General features: G+C 45.7%; 1 protein-coding gene across 3 annotated transcripts in view; it reads right to left on the bottom strand.

Moving 5' to 3' along the window:
- The window catches only part of usp45 (ubiquitin specific peptidase 45), a 179,763-nt gene that overhangs the window by 66,139 nt on the left and 88,932 nt on the right, over nt 1-24,692 (bottom strand). The window lies entirely within an intron of this gene.

Below are 24,692 nucleotides of genomic sequence, written 5' to 3' on the forward strand. Positions count from 1 at the left end.
CCGCCTGCACAGACACCGCGTCACGGAGCTGCCACAATCTCAAACGTGGCTCATTAGCATAGCCGTGGCGCCCGCCCCCCGCGATGACGCGGAGGGGTCGGGCAAGATGTCGCCGGCAATGGCGTCCTGCACCAATGCGCAGGCGCCATTTTTAAGGAGCTTACAGCCCTTAATGGACATTTAAAATTAAAAGGGCCAAGGAAGTTAAATTTTCTCAAAACAGACTTAAATGATTTTAACATGCATTTTCCCAGCTCCCCCAATGGCATTTCCAAACATTTCGACCTTTCACCACCACCCCCCACTCCCAGATTTTGAATCTTGAGAATTTGACCTTCCCCCCCACAACAAAAGTTTGGCAACTTTGCCCTTTACCCCTTCCCATCACCCCCCCACCAATCCGCATCATTGTTACCCTGCACCCCCCTCCCGTCGCAGAGAGAATAAATCTTCCTTCCCTCTTCCCCACTGGCGTCGCGCCACGTTTCCTAGAAGGGGGAATCAAAGGTGCGGCATTGTCAGCCGCCCAAATGAAGATTGGTGTGGCGATTAAGGAGGTGACTGGACCTTCATTAAATCAGGTATGTAAATTAGTTTACTTATTGAAATGAGGGTCCTGTCGCCGAGCGACGGGACCGCCGCCACGGGGATCACCGCCGCCACCAAGATCGGCATGGGGCCTGCTGCCGTTGGGGTCAGTGGCAGGACTCTGCCGCACCGATCTTCAGTGCCCCCCCCCCCACCGCCACCGTTCCCGACGGCGGAGAGGTTTAAAATCTAGCCCGTTATGTTTAATTAGAAGATGCAATAAAATCATGTTTAACCAACTTATTGGAGTTCTTTGAAGAATTAACATGTGCTGTGGATAAAGGTAGATGTATTGTACTTCGATTTCCAGAAGTTATTTGATAAGGTGCCACATCAGTCAGTTTCATTGTAAGTTAAAGTTAAAGTAAGTTAAAGTTAATTCCCTTTTGTTTTCGGAGGACCAGGGGACTGCTGGGTAAGTAAAAACTATATATTTGGGCGGTTTAAAATCACTTTCTTTTGGTTGCAGCAGCTTTGACAGAAGCGGAGGTGCAGAGCGAACTTGCAGCTGGGAGGTCAGTTTCAGTGTAAGTTAAAGTTAATTCCCTTTTGTTTTCGGAGGACCAGGGGACTGCTGGGTAAGTAAAAACTATATATTTGGGCGGTTTAAAATCACTTTCTTTTGGTTGCAGCAGCTTTGACAGAAGGGGAGGTGCGGAGCGAACTTGCAGCTGGGAGGTCAGTTTCAGTGTAAGTTAAAGTTAATTCCCTTTTGTTTTCGGAGGACCAGGGGACTGCTGGGTAAGTAAAAACTATATATTTGGGAGGTGGCTGTTCCCGAGACACTACACGTGTAGTGTCTCCCACCCACCCTCCTCCTCTAACCAAAAAAAAAAAGGACTCTGGTGTGTTGATAAGGTAAACTTTTTATTTAAAAAGTTCTGTCCATCGGATTGCTAAGCTAACAAGTTTTGACTTTTTTTTTTGGTTTTTCAGTAGATTTGTTGGGAATTTAGAATAGTGGGAATGGAGGTTAAGGCAGTTGAATGTTCCTCCTGCAAAATGTGGGAGGTAAGGGTCGCCAAGAGTGTCCCTGCTGACTGCATCTGCGGGAAGTGCACCCAACTCCAGCTCCTCGAGAAACGCGTTAGGGAACTGGAGCTGGAGCTGGATGAACTTCGGATCATTCGGGAGGCGGAGGGGGTTATTGAGAGGAGTTATGGGGAGGTAGTCACACCTCAGGTAAAAGAAGTAGGTAGATGGGTTACCGTCAGGGGAAGGAGAGGGAACCAGCAGGCAGTGCAGGGATCCCCTGTGGCCGTTTCCCTCAACAACAGGTATACCGTTTTGGATACTGTTGCGGGGGACGACTTACCAGGGGTAAGCAATGGGGTACAGGTCTCTGGCACAGAGTCTGTCCCTGTTGCTCAGAAGGGAAGGGGGAAGAGGAGCAGAGCATTAGTCATTGGGGACTCCATAGTTAGGGGAACAGATAGGAGGTTCTGTGGGAACGAGAGAGACTCACAGTTGGTGCGTTGCCTCCCAGGTGCCAGGGTACGTGATGTCTCGGATCGTGTTTTTGGGATCCTTAAGGGGGAGGGGGAGCAGCCCCAAGTCGTGGTCCACATAGGCACCAACGACATAGGTAGGAAGAGAGATGGGGATTTAAGGCAGATATTCAGGGAGCTAGGGTGGAAGCTTAGAGCGAGAACAAACAGAGTTGTTATCTCTGGGTTGTTGCCTGTGCCACGTGCTAGCGAAGCGAGGAATAAGGAGAGAGAGGAGTTGAACACGTGGCTGCAGGGATGGTGAAGGAGGGAGGGTTTTGGTTTTCTGGATAATTGGGGCTCTTTCTGGGGTAGGTGGGACCTCTACAAACAGGATGGTCTTCACCTGAACCAGAGGGGTACCAATATCCTGGGGGGGGAGATTTGCTAGTGCTCTTCGGGGGGGTTTAAACTAATTCAGCAGGGGAATGGGAACCTAAATTGTAGTTCCAGTGTACAGGATGTTGAGAGTAGTGAGGTCAGGGATAAGGTTACAAGGACGCAAGAGGGCACTGGCAAGCAAGAACTTGGTTTAAAGTGTGTCTACTTCAATGCCAGGAGCATCCAGAATAAGGTAGGTGAGCTTGCAGCATGGGTTGGTACCTGGGATCTCGATGTTGTGGCCATTTCGGAGACATGGGTAGAGCAGGGGCAGGAATGGATGTTGCAGGTTCCGGGATTTAGATGTTTCAGTAAGAACAGAGAAGATGGTAAAAGAGGGGGGGGGGGGGGTGTGGCATTGTTAATCAAGGAGAGTATTACAGCGGCAGAAAGGACGTTTGAGGACTCGTCTACTGAGGTAGTATGGGCCGAGGTTAGAAACAGGAGAGGAGAGGTCACCCTGTTGGGAGTTTTCTATAGACCTCCGAATAGTTCCAGAGATGTAGAGGAAAGGATAGCGAAGATGAATCTCGACAGGAGCAAGAGTAACAGGGTAGTTGTTATGGGGGACTTTAACTTTCCAAATATTGACTGGAAATACTATAGTTCGAGTACTTTAGATGGGTCAGTTTTTGTCCAGTGTGTGCAGGAGGGTTTTCTGACACAGTATGTAGACAGGCCAACCAGGGGCGATGCCACATTGGATTTGATACTGGGTAATGAACCCGGCCAGGTGTTAGATTTAGATGTAGGTGAGCACTTTGGTGATAGTGATCACAATTCGGTTAGGTTTACCTTAGCGATGGGCAGGGACAGGTCTATACCGCAGGGCAAAAATTATAGCTGGGGGAAAGGAAATTATGATGTGATTAGGCAAGATTTAGGATGCGTAGGATGGGGAAGGAAACTGCAGGGGATGGGAACAATCGAAATGTGGAGCTTATTCAAGGAGCAGCTACTGCGTGTCCTTGATAAGTATGTACCTGTCAGGCAGGGAGGAAGTTGTCGAGCGAGGGAGCCGTGGTTTACTAAAGAAGTTGAAGCGCTTGTCAAGAGGAAGAAGGCGGCTCAAGTTAGGATGAGACGTGAAGGCTTGAGAGTTACAAGCTAGCCAGGAAGGATCTAAAGGGAGAGCTAAGAAGAGCAAGGAAAGGAAACGAGAAGTCATTGGCGGATAGGATCAAGGAAAACCCTAAGGCTTTTTATAGGTATATCAGGAATAAAAGAATGACTAGAGTTAGATTAGGGCAAATCAAGGATAGTAGTGGGAAGTTGTGTGTGGAATCAGAGGACTTAGGGGAAGCGTTAAATGAATATTTTTCATCAGTATTTACAGTAGAGAAAGAAAATGTTGTCGAGGAGAATACTGAGATTCAGACTACTAGGCTAGATGGGATTGAGGATCACAAGGAGGAGGTGTTAGCAATTTTGGAAAGTGTGAAAATAGATAAGTCCCCTGGGCCAGATGGGATTTATCCTAGGATTCTCTGGGAAGCCAGGGAGGAGATTGCAGAGGCTTTGTCCTTGATCTTTATGTCGTCATTGTCAACAGGAATAGTGCCGGAAGACTGGAGGATAGCAAATGTTGTCCCCTTGTTCAAGAAGGGGAGTAGAGACAGCCCTGGTAATTATAGACCTGTGAGCCTTACTTCGGTTGTGGGTAAAATGTTGGAAAAGGTTATAAGAGATAGGATTTATAATCATCTTGAAAAGAATAAGTTCATTAGCGATAGTCAGCATGGTTTTGTGAAGGGTAGGTCATGCCTCACAAACCTTATTGAGTTTTTCGAGAAGGTGACCAAACAGGTGGATGAGGGTAAAGCAGTGGATGTGGTGTATATGGATTTCAGTAAGGCGTTTGATAAGGTTCCCCACGGTAGGCTATTGCAGAAAATACGGAAGTATGGGGTTGAAGGGGATTTAGAGCTTTGGATCAGAAATTGGTTAGCTGAAAGAAGACAGAGGGTGGTGGTTGATGGCAAATGTTCATCCTGGAGTTTAGTTACTCGTGGTGTACCGCAAGGATGTGTTTTGGGGCCAATGCTGTTTGTCATTTTTATAAATGACCTGGATGAGGGTGTAGAAGGGTGGGTTAGTAAATTTGCGGATGACACGAAGGTCGGTGGAGTTGTGGATAGTGCCGAAGGATGTTGTAGGGTACAGAGGGACATAGATAGGCTGCAGAGCTGGGCTGAGAGATGGCAAATGGAGTTTAATGCGGAAAAGTGTGAGGTGATTCACTTTGGAAGGAGTAACAGGAATGCAGAGTACTGGGCTAATGGGAAGATTCTTGGTAGTGTAGATGAACAGAAAGATCTTGGTGTCCAGGTACATAAATCTCTGAAAGTTGCTACCCAGGTTAATAGGGCTGTTAAGAAGGCATATGGTGTGTTAGCTTTTATTAGTAGGGGGATCGAGTTTCGGAGCCACGAGGTCATGCTGCAGCTGTACAAAACTCTGGTGAGGCCGCACCTGGAGTATTGCGTGCAGTTCTGGTCACCGCATTGTAGGAAGGATGTGGAAGCTTTGGAAAGGGTGCAGAGGAGATTTACTAGGATGTTGCCTGGTATGGAGGGAAGGTCTTACGAGGAAAGGCTGAGGGACTTGAGGTTGTTTTCATTGGAGAGAAGGAGGAGGAGAGGTGACTTAATAGAGACATATAAGATAATCAGAGGGTTAGATAGGGTGGATAGTGAGAGTCTTTTTCCTCGGATGGTGATGGCAAACACGAGGGGACATAGCTTTAAGTTGAGGGGTGATAGATATAGGACAGATGTTAGAGGTAGTTTCTTTACTCAGAGAGTAGTAGGGGCGTGGAACACCCTGCCTGCAACAGTAGTAGACTCGCCAACTTTAAGGGCATTTAAGTTGTCATTGGATAGACATATGGATGAAAATGGAATAGTGTAGGTCAGAGGGTTTCACAGGTCAGCGCAACATCGAGGGCCAAAGGGCCTGTACTGCGCTGTAATGTTCTAATTCTAATCGAAGGTTACTGCGGAAAATAAAAGCTCATGGTGTAGGGGGTAATATGTTGGCATGGATCGAAGATTGGCTAGCTAGCAAGAAACAGAGAGTAGGCACAAATAGGTCATTTTCTGTTTGGCAAGATATAATGAGTGGTGTGCCACAGAGATCAGTGCTGGGGCCTCAACTTTTTATAATTTCTATAAATGACTTGGATGGAGGGACCGAAGGTATGGTTGCTAAATTTGCTGATGACACAAAGAGAGGTAGGAAAGTAAGTTGTGAAGAGGACATAAGGAGGCTACAAAGGGATTTAGATAAGTTAAGTAAGATCTGGCAAATGGAATATAATGTGGGAAAATGTGAAATTGTCCACTTTGGCAGAAGAATAAAAAAGCATATTATCTAAATGGTGAGAGATTGCAGAACTCTGAGATGCAGAGGGATCTGGGTGTCCTAGTGCATGAATCGCAGAAGGTTAGCATGCAGGTACAGCAAGTAATTAGGAAAGCTAATTGAACGTTATGGTTTATTGTGAGGGGAATTAAATACAAAAGTAGGGAGGTTATGCTTCAGTTATACAGGGCACTGGTGAGACCACATCTGGAGTACTGTGTACAATATTGGTCTCCTTATTTAAGGGAGGATGTAAATGCATTGGAAGCAGTCCAGGGAAGGTTTCCTAGACTAATACCTGGAATGGGCGGGTTGCCTTATGTGGAAAGGTTGGCTAGGCTTGTATCTGCTGGAACAAAAACAAGAAATGCTGGAGTCACTCAGCACGTCTGGCAGCATCTGTGGAAAGAGAAGCAGAGTTAACGTTTCGGGTCAGTGACCCTTCTTCGGAACTGACAAATATTAGAAAAGTCACAGATTATAAACAAGTGAGGTGGGGGTGGGGCAAGAGATAACAAAGGAGAAGGTGCAGATTGGACCAGGCCACATAGCTGACCAAAAGGTCACGGAGCAAAGGCAAACAATATGTTAATGGTGTGTTGAAAGACAAAGCATTAGTACAGATTAGGTGTGAATACACTGAATATTGAACAGCAGCAAGTGCAAACCTGAAGAAAAACAACCTGAAAAAAAACAGTGGGTAAGCAAACTGAACAAACTAAGATGAAATGAAATAAATGCAAAAAAAGATTGTAAAAAATGTAAAAAGGAATGTAAAAAAAAAAGGAAGAAAAAATAACTAAAAATGAAAGCAAAATCGGTGCTTCAGGTTTGCACTTGCTGCTGTTCAATATTCAGTGTATTACAAGCAGGACCCTGAGCTTCCGGTTGCTTGCCATTTCAACACTCCCCCCTGCTCTCACGCTCACATCTCTGTCCTGGGATTGCTGCAGTGTTCCAGTGAACATCAACGCAAGCTCGAGGAACAGCATCTCATCTACCGATTAGGCACACTACAGCCTGCCGGACTGAACATTGAGTTCAATAATTTCAGAGCATGACAGCCCCCCATTTTACTTTCATTTTTAGTTATTTTTTCTTCACAATCTTTTTTTGCATTTATTTCATTTCATCTTAGTTTGTTCAGTTTGCTTACCCACTGTTTTTTTCAGGTTGTTTTTCTTCAGGTTTGCACTTGCTGCTGTTCAATATTCAGTGTATTCACACCTAATCTATACTAATGCTTTGTCTTTCAACACACCATTAACATATTGTTTGCCTTTGCTCCGTGACCTTTTGGTCAGCTATGTGGCCTGGTCCAATCTGCACCTTCTCCTTTGTTATCTCTTGCCCCACCCCCACCTCACTTGTTTATAATCTGTGACTTTTCTAATATTTGTCAGTTCCGAAGAAGGGTCACTGACCCGAAACGTTAACTCTGCTTCTCTTTCCACAGATGCTGCCAGACCTGCTGAGTGACTCCAGCATTTCTTGTTTTTGTTTCAGATTTCCAGCATCCGCAGTATTTTGCTTTTATTGTATCTGCTGGAGTTTAGGAGAGTAAAATGATTGAAACATATAAGATCCTGAGGGTTCTTGACAGGGTGGATGTGGAAAGGATGTGTCCTCTTGTGGAAGAATCTAGAACTAGGGATCACTGTTTAAAAATAAGGGGTCACCCATTTAAGACAGAGATGAGGAGAATTTATTTCTCTCAGAGGGCCGTGAGTCTTTGGAACTCTCTTACTCAAAAGACAGTGGAAGCAGAGTTTTTGAATATTTTTAAGGCAGAGGCAGATAGATTCTTGATAAGCAAGGGGGTGAAAGGCTAGCCGGGGTAGGCGGGAATGGGGAGTTGAGGTTACAATCAGATCAGCCATGATCTTGTTGAATGGCGGAGCAGGCTTGAGGGGCCGAGTGGCCTACTCCTGCTCCTAATTCGTATGTTTGTATGTATGACTGCAGTGCTATCAATGGCATCATAATTTACATCAGAGGTTCTTACACAGAATATTGTAACTGAAAGAACTTATGGTCTACTGATGGACAATTAAAGACCTGGATCTGATGGCCTGCATCCTAGGGTTTTAAAAGAGGTGACTACAGAGATAGTGGATGCATTGATTTTGATCTTACAGAATTCCCTAGATTCTAGAACTGTTCCAGTGGTAGCAAACATAACCCTGATATTAAATAAAGGAGGGAGAGAAAAAAAACAGATCAGTTAGCCTGACCTCAGTAGGCGGTAAAATGCTCGAATCTATTATTAGAGATGTGGTAACAGGGCATGTAGAAAATAAGGGCACAGTTAACACGGACAGATGAAAGGGAAATCATGCTCGACAAATTTGTTAAGAGCTTTTTGAGGGTGTAGCTAGCAGGGTGGATAAGGGGGAAACCAGTGGATGTAGTGTATTTGAATTTTTCAAAAGTATTCAATAAGTTGTCACAGATTTTGTTATTACACAAAATTAGGGCTTATAGGTTTGGGGGGTGACACATTAACAGAACTTAAAGGGGCCAACTTGTGCGCAACCTGCGCATGAACATTACGGTTCCTACGTGGTTGTGCAACTTACAGAGAACATTCCCTGCGAGGTGCATATCTGAAAAGGTACAAAAAGCCTTACAAAGATAGTTATCTTGCTTTAACAACAGACAACTAATTAGGTCAATACAGAACATATAGATCCCAACAGATTTCTAATCCCTGGCACTAAATACAAACAGCTGACCACCAAAAGGGAACAAGACTTATAAGAGGACTGGAATGGAGATCCAAGTTCTATAGTGCCTGACTTGGCATAATTAATTTAGAAGTCAGAGGATCACACATTGCTCAATGTAGACTATAAGTTTAGGATATCAGAGAGTACAGTATGTTAATCTGTATATATTCAACAGGGTATTTTAATGCTTGACCTCTAATTAGATACTCCAGATCTTCCAACGTTTCTAAATTATTAGACTGTTTGTCTGATCCAGTACTGGATGAGCAGAAATTTCCTCCAACTTAATACTGGGAAGACCAAAGCCAATGTCTTCAGTCCCTGCTACCAACTTCATTCCCCAGCCATCAACTCCAAACCTCTGCATGGTAACTGTCTAAGGGTGAAGCAAATTGTTCACAATCTTGATGTCATATATCACCCAGAGATGAGCTTCTGGCCATATATCCATGCCATCACTAAGATCATATATTTCCACCTCCATAACATCACCTGATACTGCCCCTGCATGTACTCATCTGCTGCTGAAACCTACATCTATGCCTCTGTAACCTCTAGACTTAACCATACCAACACAGTTCTGGCCAGCATCTCATGTTGTACTCTCCATAAACTTGAGGTCATCCAAAACTCTGCTGCCACGTCCTTACTTGTACCAAGTTCCGTTCACCCATCATCCTTCTGCTTGCTGGCCTGCATTGGCTCCCAGTCAACCAATGCCTTGATTTTTAAAGTTCTCATTCTTGTTTTCAAATTCCTCCATGGCCTCACCCCTTCTTATCCCTCATCTCCTCTAGCACTACAACAATCCAAGATATCTCAACTCCTCTAAATCTAGCCTCTTGCACATACCCAATTTTAATTGCTCCATCATTGGTGGCCATGCCTTCAGCTGCCAAGACCCAAAGCTCTGGAATTCCCTCCCTAAACCTCTCTACATCTACTCCTCGGTTTCCTACATTAAGATACTCCTTCAAACCTACCTCTTTGACCAAGCCTTTGGTCATCTGCCGTAATCCTTATGTGGCTCAGTGTTACATTTTGTTTTATAACACTCCTGCAAAGCACCTTGGGACATTTAATTACGTTAAAGGTGCTATATAAATACCAAGTGTTGATGTTGGCCAGATGTGATATCTAGTTCATATCCTGGTGGTAAAACCTCAAGTCCAAACAGGAGAAGTGAAAGAGGACAGCCTTGAAGGTGGATTCTTCTGATTTCACAGAATAATTCCAAAAACATGCCAATACAAGTTTTTTATTTAATTCCATTTTCCTTGTTTGTTGCTGGCTGTAGAATCACTGTGTTGGTAATCTTTGTTGCTGAACCTAAACCTGATCCCACCTTCCTCCGAAAAATGCTGTGCTCATTATCTAATAGGTTGCTTATATCTGCATCATCTATGCCACAGCATTTAAAAGCCCTGGATTATGACTCCCTTGAATATTCCTTTCTCCAGTGTTCAGTTCTGAACATCTCTACCAAGAACTTTCAGCCCCACATGCTGAATCATCCTGGACTCTTAGAGTCCTCGGCAATGCATCAATGTCATTTCACATAATTGTGATTTCTCTAGTGATCTACACAAGGTTAGAAAAAATACTTTCAAGTTAATGGCTTTAAGATGCAACATACTATTCGATAAGCTTTACAGCTAATAGTTTCACACTTATTAGAAGTAGCCACTGAACGATCACTACCTATCCTGCTCAGATCCTTTTCATTTTCCACCCATTGTTGGGAGACACACTTACATCTGTACGTTTGCTATTTCCTATTCCAACAAGCATTATATGTATATTATATATGTACATCAAAATTCATCTTCCAGCCCTTAGCCCATCTGCTCAATTGGTACAGTTCTTTCTTTAACCTATGCTCCTTACCTTGTCACATAGCTTGATAGCAGCAGCAGATTATATATTGCAAGTAGTAAGAAGCATCTGAGTTAAGTCGCTGTAGGTTCAAAATCCTTCAACAGCCTGAGAACATAATCTAGACAAGTAATGCAATACTAAGGGAGTACGGCATGGTGAAAGTTGTCATTCTGATGAGATGTTAAACTGAGGTCCTATATGCTTGTTTAAGTTATGTTATGGATAGAATGGATCTTAAGGCACTATACAAAGAGAAGGGTGCTTCTCCTGTCCATTCTTAAACGCCACCAAAAATAGATTAACTATACCTGCATTTCACTGCTGATTGTGGGATCTTACTGTCCACAAAACAAGACAAACGTGCACAAAACAAGACAAACTTGCCTTTGAGTCACTGCACCTCGACATAATTCACCACACATGAAGTACTTTGATATATTTCTGTGAGATAAGGCAATATGTAATTGCTAGACGTTCTTACTATCCTCCAAGTCTTTGTGTGTTTTTATAATCTGAACAGCAAGGAATCCATAGCAGAACTATGCAGAATTTCACTAGTTACTTCTCCATTCAGAGCTTTTCCATTGTGACACATTTTTTCTACTGACAAGCCAATTTCAATCAAAATATGTTATTAAATTCATGAATCTTCACCTTCTTTATAGATCTCAAATGTAGAACTTTATCAAATGTTTCTATAAATCCAAGAAAATCATATCTGGATGCTGGAGATGCCAAGACGATTCTAACTGAAATTGTATTCTCTCAATAGTAACAGAAAACTTATGAGATAAATTAAAGAGATTAGATCGGGTATTAAAACTAATCTTTCTTTTCTTTTTTCTTTCTTTTGGGCCTCCTTATCTCGAGAGACAATGGATACGCGCCTGGAGGTGGTCAGTGGTTTGTGAAGCAGCGCCTGGAGTGGCTATAAAGGCCAATTCTGGAGTGACAGGCTCTTCTCTGGACTTATAACCCGTAACTGCTGCCTTCCGTGTTGTTTCAGTCGCTGTGAGGCAACTATGGAGTGACCTCTCCATGGCGCATGCCTGGGCAAATTTATGGAGGTTGAGAGTTGCCCAGTCGTCAAAACCCCCCTCTCGGCCTTTCTGGTGGGGTCCAAAGGAGTGCAGGACACGACGTTTGGCACCAGTATGGCTGCAGGAACTGCCGGAAACATGCCAAAGGTGACACATGACCGCCTACGGGGTTCCGCTCCGGATTTTCTGTTAGGGTTTACTCCCTTAGCCTTGGTCTCTCCCGAGACGCCCACAAGGCAGTGGGGTTGTTGGGGCCCCTACACAGGTGTAGGATGGTGCCGGTGGGAGGAGGGGATGCAAGGGGGAGGGGTAGAGGGAGGGGTAGAGGGAGGGGTGCAGGGGAAGGGGGTGCGGGGTGAAGATGGTGCGAGGGGGGGGTGGGCTGGGACGGGGTTGTGAGGGGGTGAGCTGAGAGGGTGGAGCAGGGAAGGGGACGGGGGTGGGGTGGGGGGGGGGGTGGAAGGGGGGTAAAGGGGGGGGGAGGGGGGGTGGAATCTGGTGCAGGTAATAAGCCATTTCCTCAGTGCCCACCATCGACGTCCGGAAAGCTCATCCACGTCCTTCGGGAGGTGAAGCATCATTTGGCAGACTTAGAGGTGATTACATTTGCTAAGGGTTTTTTTTTTGCAGTGGTTTAAATAAAGGCATGCAGCATTGCCGACAGTGCGCTGCAGATGCTCTCCGAGCCATCTCCCGCGGGCGCTTTGAAGTTGCGGCCGGGGGGGCCGTTCGTGGATGTTTTGGGTGTTCGGGGCACCTTTTCACAGGACTTCTCTCGGGTCCCGCAGCTCCTTCTTCACCTCAATGGACTTACCGCATGCCGTGGCTGCAGACACTCTGGACTGTGAAGACAGCAGGATCGGAGATTAAAGTATCGGCAGCTGTTCTCGTCAGTTTCATCCGGATCAATTTCATTGAGAAAACAAAGAGCAGGTGTGGCTGGGGGAGGGCAGTGGGCCCAGGTAACATACACTAAACTAACTGTTAACTTTTAGATAGGGCTAAAATGAACTGATTTAAAGAGCCAGGGGAATTTAAACAGTTTAAGAGGGCAGATTGGGGGAGAAAACGTTAGGGATGGGAGCAGATGGCCATGGATAGAGTTGAACAGCAAGGGAGCTTCCAGCCCAGGAGCCATCTTGAAGTATTAATGATGCCATACTCGTTCAAAATTGCTGCCTTGATGTTTCGGGCAGTCACTCACCTCACCTCTTGAGTTCAGCTCTTTTGTCCATGTTTGAACCAAGGCTGTAATGAGGTCAGGTGCTAAGTGGCCCTGTCGGAACCCAAACTGGGCATCACTGAGCAGGTTATTGCTAAGCAAGTGCTGCTTGATGGCACTGTTGATGATACTTTCCAGCACTTTGCTGATGATTGAGAGTAGATAGATGGGGCAGTAATTGGCCAGGTTGGACTTGTCCTGCTTTTTGTGTACAGGACATACCTGGACAATTTTCCACATTGCCGGGTAGATGCCAGTGTTGTAGCTATACTGGAACAGCTTGGCTAGGGGTGCAGCAAGTTCTGGAGCACAGGTCTTCAGTACTATTGCCGGAATATTGTCAGGACCCATAGCCTTTGCAGTATCCAGTGCCTTCAGTTGTTTCCTGATATCACGCTCTTTAATGCTGGGAACTTCAGGAGGGGGCCGAGATGGATCATCAACTCGGCACTTCTGGCTGAAGATTGTTGCAAATGCTTCTGCCTTATCTTTTGCACTGATGTGCTGGGCTCCCCCATCATTGAGGATGGAGATATTTGTGGAGCCACCTCCTCCAGTTAGTTGTTTAATCGTCCACCACCATTCACGACTGGATGTGGCAGGACTGCAGAGCTTAGATCTGATCTGTTGGTTATGGGATTGCTTAGCTCTGTCTATTGCATGCTGCTTATGCAGTTTGGCATGCAAGTAGTCCTGGGTTGTAGCTTCACCAGGTTGACACCTCATTTTGAGGTATGCCTGGTGCTGCTCCTGGCATGCCCTCCTGCACTCTTCATTGAACCAGGGTTGGACTCCTGGCTTGATGGTAATGGTAGAGTGGGGGATATTCTGGGCCATGAGGTTACAGATTGTGGCTGAGTACAATTCTGCTGCTGCTGATGGCCCACAGCGCCTCATGGATGCCCAGTTTTGCATTGCTAGATCTGTTCGAAATCTATCCCATTTAGCACGGTGATAGTGCCACACAACACGATCGAGGGTATCCTCAATGTGAAGAGGGGACTTCGTTTCCACAAGGACTGTGCGGTGGTAACTCCTACCAATACAGTCATGGACAGAGGCATCTGCGGCAGGCAGATTGGTGAGGACAAGGTCAAGTATGTTTTTCCCTCGTGTTGGATCCCCAGACCCAGTCTAGCAGCTATGTCCTTTAGTACTTGGCTATCTCGGTCAGTAGTGGTGCTACCAAGCCACTCTTGGTGATCTAAATTGAAGTCCCCCACCCAGAGTACATTTTGTGCCCTTGCCACCCTCAGTGCTTCCTCCAAGTGTTGTTCAACATGGAGGAGTACTGACTGAGCTGAGGGAGGGCAATGGGTGGTAATCAGTCGGAGATTACCTTGCCCATGTTTGACCTGATGCCATGAGACTTCATGGGGTCCTGAGTCGATGTTGAGGACCACTGTGCAACCACCTCTGCTGGGTCTGTCCTGCCGGTGGAATAGGACATACCCAGGGAAGGTGATGGCAGTGTCTGGGACATTGTCTGCAAGGTATGATCTTACATTGTTATACCATCTGGAAAAGGAAGATATCTCTCATAGTATTAGGCACACAGAAAGGGTTCTTTGATGAACAGATTCATGCATAATGAAGCTACCAACCGATCATAATGCCCTTGGATCAGAATGTAGATGGAGTCCACTGTAATCAATTTAAAACATGTATTTTATTCATACAAATAAAAATATTTTGGGTTATTGCATTCACTTACTATTAAAGAATGATTGGAAGACAAATTCTATCTCACCCAACAAGACATCATTAGCTATTGCCAAATCATATTTCCTTCAGAAGTCAAATGTGCTTCAGAACTCTAGTAAAAAAAAAAAAAAAAAAAAATCACCTGGAGCTACATATCCTGCATCCAAAAAGCACTCAAAACATTACACGTCCTGGGCACTGCTCATTTCTCTATCAACAGATTCCACAGAGCAAGACCTAGGCCAGCAAACAACAAAGTAATTGTGGGAAACTTTGGAAACAGACCTTCACAACTCACCCCTGACCCCAACCAGACCATCACTAGACAGGGAGGAGCAAGTTGATCCTAGATGGAAAATTAAAAGCACATCACTAACCTTTCCTAAGTACGGCAGAATGATCCAATCTAACAATGATTCTGTAACAGACAGAACAGCCCCCTGTGCACCTGTTTCCAAGTATATTCCCAGCTCCCGGAACCCATGAGTGCACTCTATTGTAAATGCCATTTTAAACTGATTGCAAAAACCACCGTATGATCTAACTCAAGAATCATCAACTTTCAATGGTGACATGTTTGGCTGCTTCCCTGTTTTAATTTATAATGCTTGGTTTCATGAAATAAAATTGGACTTAAAGTGCGACAGAATTAAAAAAACAAAATAATGCTGTAATGGCTCAACTTTAGCTATAATTGCAATCAGATTGCAGCAATTTTAATGTTTAAAATATTACAAAAAGCACATTTAAGATTCCAATTTTAAAAAAATTGCTTTCTGCTTGCTAAATTGAAGCATATACAACTCATGCATAGAGACAGCCATTAAAGGTTCGAACTCACCCAGTACTTTCAGCTTTTAACTTGAGAGATTTTTCATCCTTTCCAGAAGTTATATTTCATTCATTTGGAACTCATTCAACAAACCTATCCTAAACCCCTGAAGCTAAAATAAGCTTCATATCATCCTTCAAGAGGAAACTTCCAGGAATAACTCCTATGTTTAGATCTTTTAAGAATGTGAAAAATGCCAGACTGTTGAACTGTTGTTGGCTACACATTGAAGCCCTGGAACTTGGAAGTATTGTGACCTGTGAGGGGGACAGTGATGGACTTCAAGAGGATATAGTAGGGCTAGTGGAATGGGTGAAAACGTGGCAGATGAAATTTAATGCAGAGAAGTGATACATTTTGGTAGGAAGAATGAGGAGAAGCAATATAAAATAAAGGATACAATTCTAAAGGGATGCAGGAGCAGAGGGACCTGGGGGCATGTGTGCACAAATCATTGAAGTTGTCTGGGCAGTTTGAAGAAGTGGTTAATAAGGCACAGGGGAATCCTGGGCTTTATAAATAGAGGCATAGAGTACAAAAACAAGGACATCATGGTGAACCTTTATAAAACACTGATTCAACTTCAATTGGTGTACGGTGATCAATTCTGGGCACCACACTTTAGAAGGGATGTGAAGGCATTGGAGAGGGTGAAGAAAAGATTTATGAGAATGGTTCCAGGGATGAGGGACTTCCTTTACATGTATAGATTGGAAAAGCTGGACTGTTCTCCTACAGGAGAAGGTTGTGAGGAGATTTGATAGAGATGTTCAAAATCAAGAGGGGTCTGGACAGAGTAGATAAGATGAAACCGCTCCCATTGATGGAAGGGTTAAGAACCAGAAGACACCAATTTATCGTGAATGGCAAAAGAACCAAAGGCGACATGAGGAATAACCTTTTTTATGCAGCAAGTGCTTAGGATCTGGGCTGCACTGCCTGAGAGTGTGGTGGAGGTAGATTCAATCGTGGCTTTCAAAAGAGAATTGAACAATTATCTGAAGAGAAAAATAATACCTGGAATGGGTGGGTTGTCTTATGAGGAAAGGTTGGACAGACTGGGCTTGTATCCGCTGGGGTTTAGAAGAGTAAGAGGCGACGATTGAAACATACAAGATCCTGAGGGGTCTTGACAGGGTGGATCTGGAAAGGATGTTTCTCCTTGTGAGAGCATCTAGAACTAGGGGTCACTATTTAAAAATAAGAGGTCACCCATTTCAGACAGAGATGAGGAGAAATTTTTTCTCTCCGAGTCGTGAGTCTTTGGAACTCTCTTCCTCAAAAGGCAGTGGAAGCAGTCTTTAAATATTTTTAAGGCAGAGGTAGATAGATCCTTGATAAGCAAGGGGGTGAAAGCTGATCGGGGGTAGGCGGGAGTGTGGAGTCGAGGTTACAATCAGATCAGCCATGATCTCATTGAATGGCGGAGCAGGCTCAAGGGGCAGAGTGACCTACTCCTGCTCCATGTTCATATGATTGTAAAATCATTTACAGGGAAAAGGCGGGGGAGTGGGACTAGCTGAGTTGCTCTTGGGCAGAGTTGATTTGGACATGACGGGCCAAATGGCCTCCTTTTGTGCTGTAACCATTCTATAATTCATTCTACACAAATTAGGCTTGTTTTCGCTAGAATTTAGAAGGTTAAGGGGTGATCTGATCAAAGTCTTCAAGATATTAACAGGAAAAGACAGGCTCGATAAAGATAAACTATTTCCACTGGTTGGAGATTCTAAAACTAGGGGACATAGTCTAAAAATTAGAGCCAGACCATTCAGGAGAGGGGCTAGGAAGCACTTCTCCACGCAAAGGGTGGTAGAGATTTGGAACTCTCTCCCACAAACAGCAGTTGAAGCTAGAACAGTTGTTAGATTTAAAATCTGAGATAGATTTTTGTTAAGCAAAGATATTAAGGGATACGGGCCAAAGGCAGGTATATGGAGTTAGGCCACAGATCAGCCATGATCTCATTGAATGGCGGGACAGGCTTGAGGGGCTGAATGGCCTACTCCTGTTCCTATCTTCCTATGTTCCTGTAACTGAACATTCACTTGAAATTCTCAGAACATGATAAAGCAATATCCACTTTCTTTGTTAAAATGCATTAGTATACTCACTTATCAAGGATTTTTTAAAAAAAAGTTAAGGAATCAACCTTCCTAGCCGGTCCCTTTGCTGAGTCTGCTAAAATGGCAACAGCAATCCCATCAACTCAGTGCACTAAATAACATTAAATCAATGGCTTATCAATGAGCTTACATGCAAAATGACACAAAGGCAATTTGCTGTACATGGTGAAGCACTTTAGAATATTTCTGAAAGTAATGAGAAGGTATTACACAAATCACATTTGCTTTGCCATTCAGCTTGCAACTATTTTGAAGTTAATATATATTATTTTAGAGTCATAGGGAGACACAGCACTGAAACAGGCCCTTTGGCCCACCAAGTCTGTGCCGACCATCAACCACCCATTTATACTAATCCTACATTAATCCCATATTCCCTGCCACATCCCCACCATTCTCCTACCACCTACCTACACTAGGGGCAATTTACAATAGCTAATTTACCCATCAACCTGCAAGTCTTTGGCTGTGGGAGGAAACCGAAGCACCCGGCAGAAACCCATGCGATCACAGGGAGAACTTGCAAACTCCGCACAGGCAGTACCCAGAATCAAACCCGGGTCGCTGGAGCTGTGAGGCTGTGGTGCTAACCATTGCGCCGCCCTCATGTTTCAGTGTTCATGTTTCAATCCAAAGTCTAGTGCCACTAACCCCTTCAGATTATACCATGGCACAGATTTCGCCAGAAAGTAACCGAGACACAAGGACAAGGGGCATTCCAACTTCAATGCATGTTCTGTGGCAGTAAGGAAGGTACAAGAGACGTCAATATCCCTGGATTAGGGTTGGGAAAATCAGCCAGGCCTCCACCTCACCACAAACTAGGGATGTCTACCAGAAGTATCATTGGAATCAGCTCAGAATAGCATCAAGGTGGAAAACTCTGCTAATACTCACTGTCTTGGCTCCCAAATAAATGACCACTTCAGTGAAATATCAGATGGTGCTCAACACCCATAAAGCCTCAGCCCAGCAAAGACTCAGCACCTTCAGCATTCAGAGAGGACTAGTTTCGGGTTCGGGTCGAGTCTCTCTTCTGGGGCCAGCATTCGGGTCCGGTCGGGCTGGACGTGGACAGTGCTGCCTTGCTCCAGGAAGTAATCTTCAAATGAACATTCAGGACGTCAAGGCAGGAAACGTGCAGTCCGGCCTCCGCACTGCAGTAAAGCCTGGCTACCCAACCAAACCCGACTACATGTCTTGGATTCAGGTCGGGTCGGGCATTTAAAAAAGTTAAAGGACTTGGGCCCGGGTCAGCTTTTGTGGGTTCGGGTTTTAATTTTATACCCGAGCCAGGCTTTAACTGAACTTGGGAGTGCCCTGGTCTTTCTGATGTAGTACCACAACATAGAGTTTTATTTTTTATATAAATGACACCATTTCACAACACAGAAGAATGCTATTCAGTTCATTTCTTATTCTCCAGCAATGCTTAAGAGCTAGCCACTACTTCCATTTCCCTTCCCGCTTTCCTACATCCTTTTAAAATTTCCTTTTCAAATATGCACCCATTCTTTTTAAAAAAGCAATGAATTCCATTTCTGCCACTATTTCATGTCCTAACAGCCCTCTGCATATTATTAAACAAAAATACAAACTTCATCCTTTGTTTCTCGAATACTAAATTTATGCCCTCTGGGTCACCAACTCAAAAGGCATCAGAAATAGTTTTTTCACCATTTACCTTATGAAAACCCCTCCTTAATGTCAACATAGCTTTTAGATTAGAGAAAAAATGAATCAATAAGTCAATCATAGAATTATTCCAGCACAGAAAGCGGCTATTCAGCCATCAAGCCTACACTGGCTGTCTGCAAGAGCAATTTAGCTGGACCCTTTCTCACAGGGGAAGAAAAGATATACAATGACCCAAATGACATTTGCTAACTGAAATTGCACAGAATTTACAGCACAGAAACAGGCCATTCAATCCAGCTGGTCTATGCTGTTGAGGGAGGAGGAGAAGGGGGGGGGGGAAGAGGAGGAGAAGGGGGGGGGGGAAGAGAAGGAGATGGGGGGGGGGGGGGAAGAGAGATGGGGTGGGGTGGGGTGGGGGAGAAAAAGAGATGGGATGGGGGGGGGGGAGAAAAAGAGATGGGATGGGGGGGGGGAGAAAAAGAGATGGGATGGGGGGGGGGGGGGAGTAAAAGAGATGGGATGGGGGGGGGGGAGAAAAAGAGATGGGATGGGGGGGGGGGGAGAAAAGAGATGGATGGGGGGGGGGGGAGAGAAAAAGATGGATGGGGGGGGGGGGAGAAAAAGAGATGGGATGGGGGGGGGGGGGAGAAAAAGAGATGGGATGGGGGGGGGGGGAGAAAAAGAGATGGGATGGGGGGGGGGGGGAGAAAAGAGATGGGATGGGGGGGGGGGGGAGAAAAGAGATGGGATGGGGGGGGGGGGAGAAAAAGAGATGGGATGGGGGGGGGGGGGGAGAAAAAGAGATGGGATGGGGGGGGGGGGGAGAAAAAGAGATGGGATGGGGGGGGGGGAGAAAAAGAGATGGGATGGGGGGGGGGGAGAAAAGAGATGGGATGGGGGGGGGGAGAAAAAGAGATGGATGGGGGGGGGAGAAAAAGAGATGGGATGGGGGGGGGAGAAAAGAGATGGGATGGGGGGGGGAGAAAAAGAGATGGGATGGGGGGGGGAGAAAAAGAGATGGGATGGGGGGGGGGAGAAAAAGAGATGGGATGGGGGGGGGGAGAAAAGAGATGGATGGGGGGGGGGAGAAAAAGAGATGGGATGGGGGGGGGGAGAAAAGAGATGGGATGGGGGGGGGGAGAAAAAGAGATGGGATGGGGGGGGGAGAAAAAGAGATGGGATGGGGGGGGGGAGAAAAAGAGATGGGATGGGGGGGGGGAGAAAAGAGATGGGATGGGGGGGGGGAGAAAAAGAGATGGATGGGGGGGGGGGAGAAAAAGAGATGGGATGGGGGGGGGGGAGAAAAAGAGATGGGATGATGGGGGGGAGGGGAGAAAAAGAGATGGGATGGGGGGGGGGAGAAAAGAGAGATGGGATGGGGGGGGGGAGAAAAAGAGATGGATGGGGGGGGGGGAGAAAAAGAGATGGGATGGGGGGGGGAGAAAAAGAGATGGGATGGGGGGGGGGAGAAAAGAGATGGGATGGGGGGGGGGGAAAGAGATGGGATGGGATGGGGGGGGGGGAAAAGAGATGGGATGGGGGGGGGGGAGAAAAGAGATGGGATGGGGGGGGGGAAAGAGATGGGATGGGGGGGGGGGGAAAGGATGGGATGGGATGGGATGGGGGGGGAGGAAAGAGATGGGATGGGGGGGGGGGAAAAGAGATGGGATGGGGGGGGAGAAGAGATGGGATGGGGGGGGAAAGAGATGGGATGGGGGGGGGAAAGAGATGGGATGGGGGGGGAAAGAGATGGGATGGGGGGGGAAAGAGATGGGATGGGGGGGGGAAAAGAGATGGGATGGGGGGGGAAAAGGATGATGGATGGGGGGGGGGAAAGAGATGGGATGGGGTGGGGGGAAAGAGATGGGATGGGGGGGGGAAAGAGATGGGATGGGGGGGGGAAGAGATGGGTGGGGGGGGAAAAGTGATGGGATGGGGGGGGGTTAAGAGATGGGATGGGGGGGAAAAGAGATGGGTATGGGGGGGGGAAAGAGATGGGATGGGGGGGGGAAAGAGATGGGATGGGGGGGGGGAAAAGAGATGGGGTTGGGGGGGGGGAAAGAGATGGGATGGGGGGGGGAAAGAGGATGGGATGGGGGGGGGAAAAGAGATGGGATGGGGGGGGGGAAAGAGATGGGATGGGGGGGGGAAAGGATCGGGATGGGGGGGGGGAAAAGAGATGGGATGGGGGGGGAAAGGATGGATGGGGGGGGGGAAAAGAGATGGATGGGGGGGGGAAAGAGATGGGATGGGGGGGGGGAAAGAGATGGGTTGGGGGGGGAAAGAGATGGGATGGGGGGGGGAAAAAGAGATGGGAGGAGGGGGGGGGGGGAAGAGATGGGAGGAGGGGGGGGGGGAAAGAGATGGGAGGAGGGGGGGGGTGGGGGGGAAGAGATGGGAGGAGGGGGGGGGGAAGAGAGGAGGGGGGGGGGGGGGAAGAGATGGGAGGAGGGGGGGGGGGGAAGAGATGGAGGAGGGGGGGGGGGAAGAGATGGGAGGAGGGGGGGGGAAGAGGGGGGGGAAGAGAGTGGGGAGGTGGTTGGGGAAGGGGTTCCATGGGTCTGAGGGGAGGGTCAACACCTACCTGCACCCTGTGCGATTTGACCAGGTGCATGCTGAGGGCGGCGGGTTGGACAGGATCTTGCCGCAGCCCGTCACTGTGCACAGGATGTTGGTCCTCCACCTCCCGGCTCAGCTCACTAACCGATGGCTTAATGATCTGGCAAGTTGGGGTTTGTCCGGCGACTGCTCTTGTTGTCATTGTTGCTTGAGTTTGCGGCTCCTCCAGCTTCTGGTTATCCGAAAGCTGCCTCTCACTCTCACATCCACCCACCGCATACACCGCCATCTTGCCGCTCATTAGGCAACATTTGGAAGTTAACTTCACTGTACGGAATTTTGGGATTGAATGCAGATTTAGCACAAGAACATTGCAGCTAACTGACTTATGGATAACAACACTGCTCGGTGCAGAAATAAATGTCAATAACTCAAAATTTTTGCATTTTATGAATATAACAAAAATAAATTATGTAGCGTAAAAAGAATTTGGCTCAAATGGCCCTTCAACAATATATGTTGTGATGGAAATCACACCTGCCAAATGGAAACATATTAATTTTGTCATATGGGACACTACTTGAAACTTTTTTACTGGACATTGCAAAGAACTTGTTTAAAACAAAACAGAACTGAACAACTGAAAACATGATTGCACATTTGCATTGAGAGACATGAATGGAGAGACAATAGAAATGCTCCTTGATTCAATTACAAGATTAGTCTAGACAATAGTGAGGATCAAAGACACCAACAGCTTTTGACTTTGTAAGAGACAAAACTCCACTCCACGCGCCCCCCACCACCAAGTATGTCTGGGAGGTTCCGAAATCCAACAACCTTCTCAGCAGTTGCTGTTTTAAACAAAGAGATGGTTACATGACCTACATGCTGGTAAGACTGGGGCTCTTTAAATTGTGCCACACAGAAAGGAACAGACTGCAATTTGAAAACCAAGGAGAATATCTCTCTCTCTGTCTCTCTCCAGCAAAGTTCCAGGGACCCACAGTGGCAGCTTAAATCTCAAGACTCCAGACAGAGCACCTCTTCGGCCTTCTGGTACCAGAGAAGCAAGTCTGAAATTGTGCACCGGGCCCCAGTGAGAACTCCAAACCTCAACTCAATTAAAGACATTACTTCAAGACAGTACCTGTATTCCATTTATTGCCAACTCTACTTCAACTACCACCCCTGCCCCCCCAAATTCTTTCTTCCCCTCTGTATCTATTGGTGTGTGCGTGTCTCTTGTATGCATACGGGAGTGGCTGCGTCACATATTTTAGTAATTTTAACAGGTTACAGTGATGACTAATAAGCTTACATCTTTCTTGTTTAAACGCAAGAAAATCTGTCTGACTGGTTTATTTGCAATTACAATTAGAGTGCAGTGAGCAAGGGCTCACTGAGGCGGTAAGCTAAAAATCACTGTAGTTTTAAAGATAAACCCTGTTACAGCCAAACCAGAGAAGGAACAAAAAGGGAGCCTGAGACCCCCTTCCTCACCTGGTCGTAACAACGTATAATTGAGTATACACACAAAATGTCACCCAGAATAGAAAGAAAAACCTCGACAAATTCAATTCTAAGATTAGATTAGATTAGATTAGAGATACAGCACTGAAACAGGCCCTTCGGCCCACCGAGTCTGTGCCGAACATCAACCACCCATTTATACTAATCCTACACTAATCCCATATTCCTACCAAACATCCCCACCTGTCCCTATATTTCCCTACCACCTACCTATACTAGTGACAATTTATAATGGCCAATTTACCTATCAACCTGCAAGTCTTTTGGCTTGTGGGAGGAAACCGGAGCACCCGGAGAAAACCCACGCAGACACAGGGAGAACTTGCAAACTCCACACAGGCAGTAGCCGGAATCGAACCCGGGTCCCTGGAGCTGTGATGCTGCGGTGCTAACCACTGCGCCACTGTGCCGCCCTTAAGTAAAACATATTTTTCTAACTGTAAAATTTGGCTATCTATGGAATAGTTAAGCTTAGTTAAATCACTAAAATGCTTTATCTCCCATATGAAACACTGAATGGCATGAAATTCTGCAGAAAATTGTCATATTAGAGTACAAATAATAATGGCCCAGATTTTGTGGTAGTAATGACAGAAAAACTGTCAGCATTGACCATCATTAATCCTCTGAAACTGACACCAGTTTCTGGACTCCACATGTGCTTAGTTAAATGCAGAAATTGCTGTCAATGATTCTACTCTTCCCCAGAGGGTGTGCTGTTGAAGTCCGCACATACTGCGATTAATTGGAACTGAATCAACTGAACTGAAAAGAACTTGTCTTTTTATGATATTAGTCTTGCTGTAAAATCCCTTGAAAAGTTACACCTCGTTGAATGAAGTGAACTGGGTTTTTAATGGCGTACTGATTTCATAGTTACTGTTGGAAAACCTCTCTGGCCCTGGAAAACTAATTTTATATTTGTAGACTATCAAATTTCTCCATTATGTTCAAAATTCTACATTTAAAATAAAATAAAGTTTACCTTAATCCTGGCACAGACACAATGGGCCAAGTGGCCTCTTTCTGTGCCTTAAACCTTCTATGATTCTATGTGTAAGGCCCAATCATTTATTTCACTTTCTGTAAAATTTAATTAAAAATGAAGAATAATCTGTGGTTTTTACTTCCTGGTTTGCTGTCTGTGAGAATACTTCAATGTGATTGGCTACTTACCCTGCTGGATGACATCATTGTTACAGGGCATTTGGGAGATCCCTTGACTTGGGGTCAGATTCAAATTAACACTGGGAAAGGGGAAATCCATGCCACAGAGATTGTGAAATCTTTGTGGACAGCTTTTTTCAAGGTCAGCAGCAAACACCATTGCTTCGAGGCTGACTGCAAAATCAGGTCAATAACTGACACAAGAATGTATTTCAATACTTCGTTTCTCCATACCTCTTACTCCTAAATACATACAAGTACATAATGGTAAATTTGGACTTTCAAGGAGAGCTCATAGCCATTCAAGATGAACCAAACACATGTTGCATACTTCTGTACAGAACTCAGAAGGAATGCTAGTTAGGAGAACAAGTAAAGCTTTTTTTAAATATTGGTCTTTAACTGCTGTGTGCAACATCAAGATAAATATGGCAGATTTTTTTAA

This window comes from Heterodontus francisci, chromosome 3, assembly GCF_036365525.1.
Source record: "Heterodontus francisci isolate sHetFra1 chromosome 3, sHetFra1.hap1, whole genome shotgun sequence".
NCBI classification, from domain to species: domain Eukaryota; kingdom Metazoa; phylum Chordata; class Chondrichthyes; order Heterodontiformes; family Heterodontidae; genus Heterodontus; species Heterodontus francisci.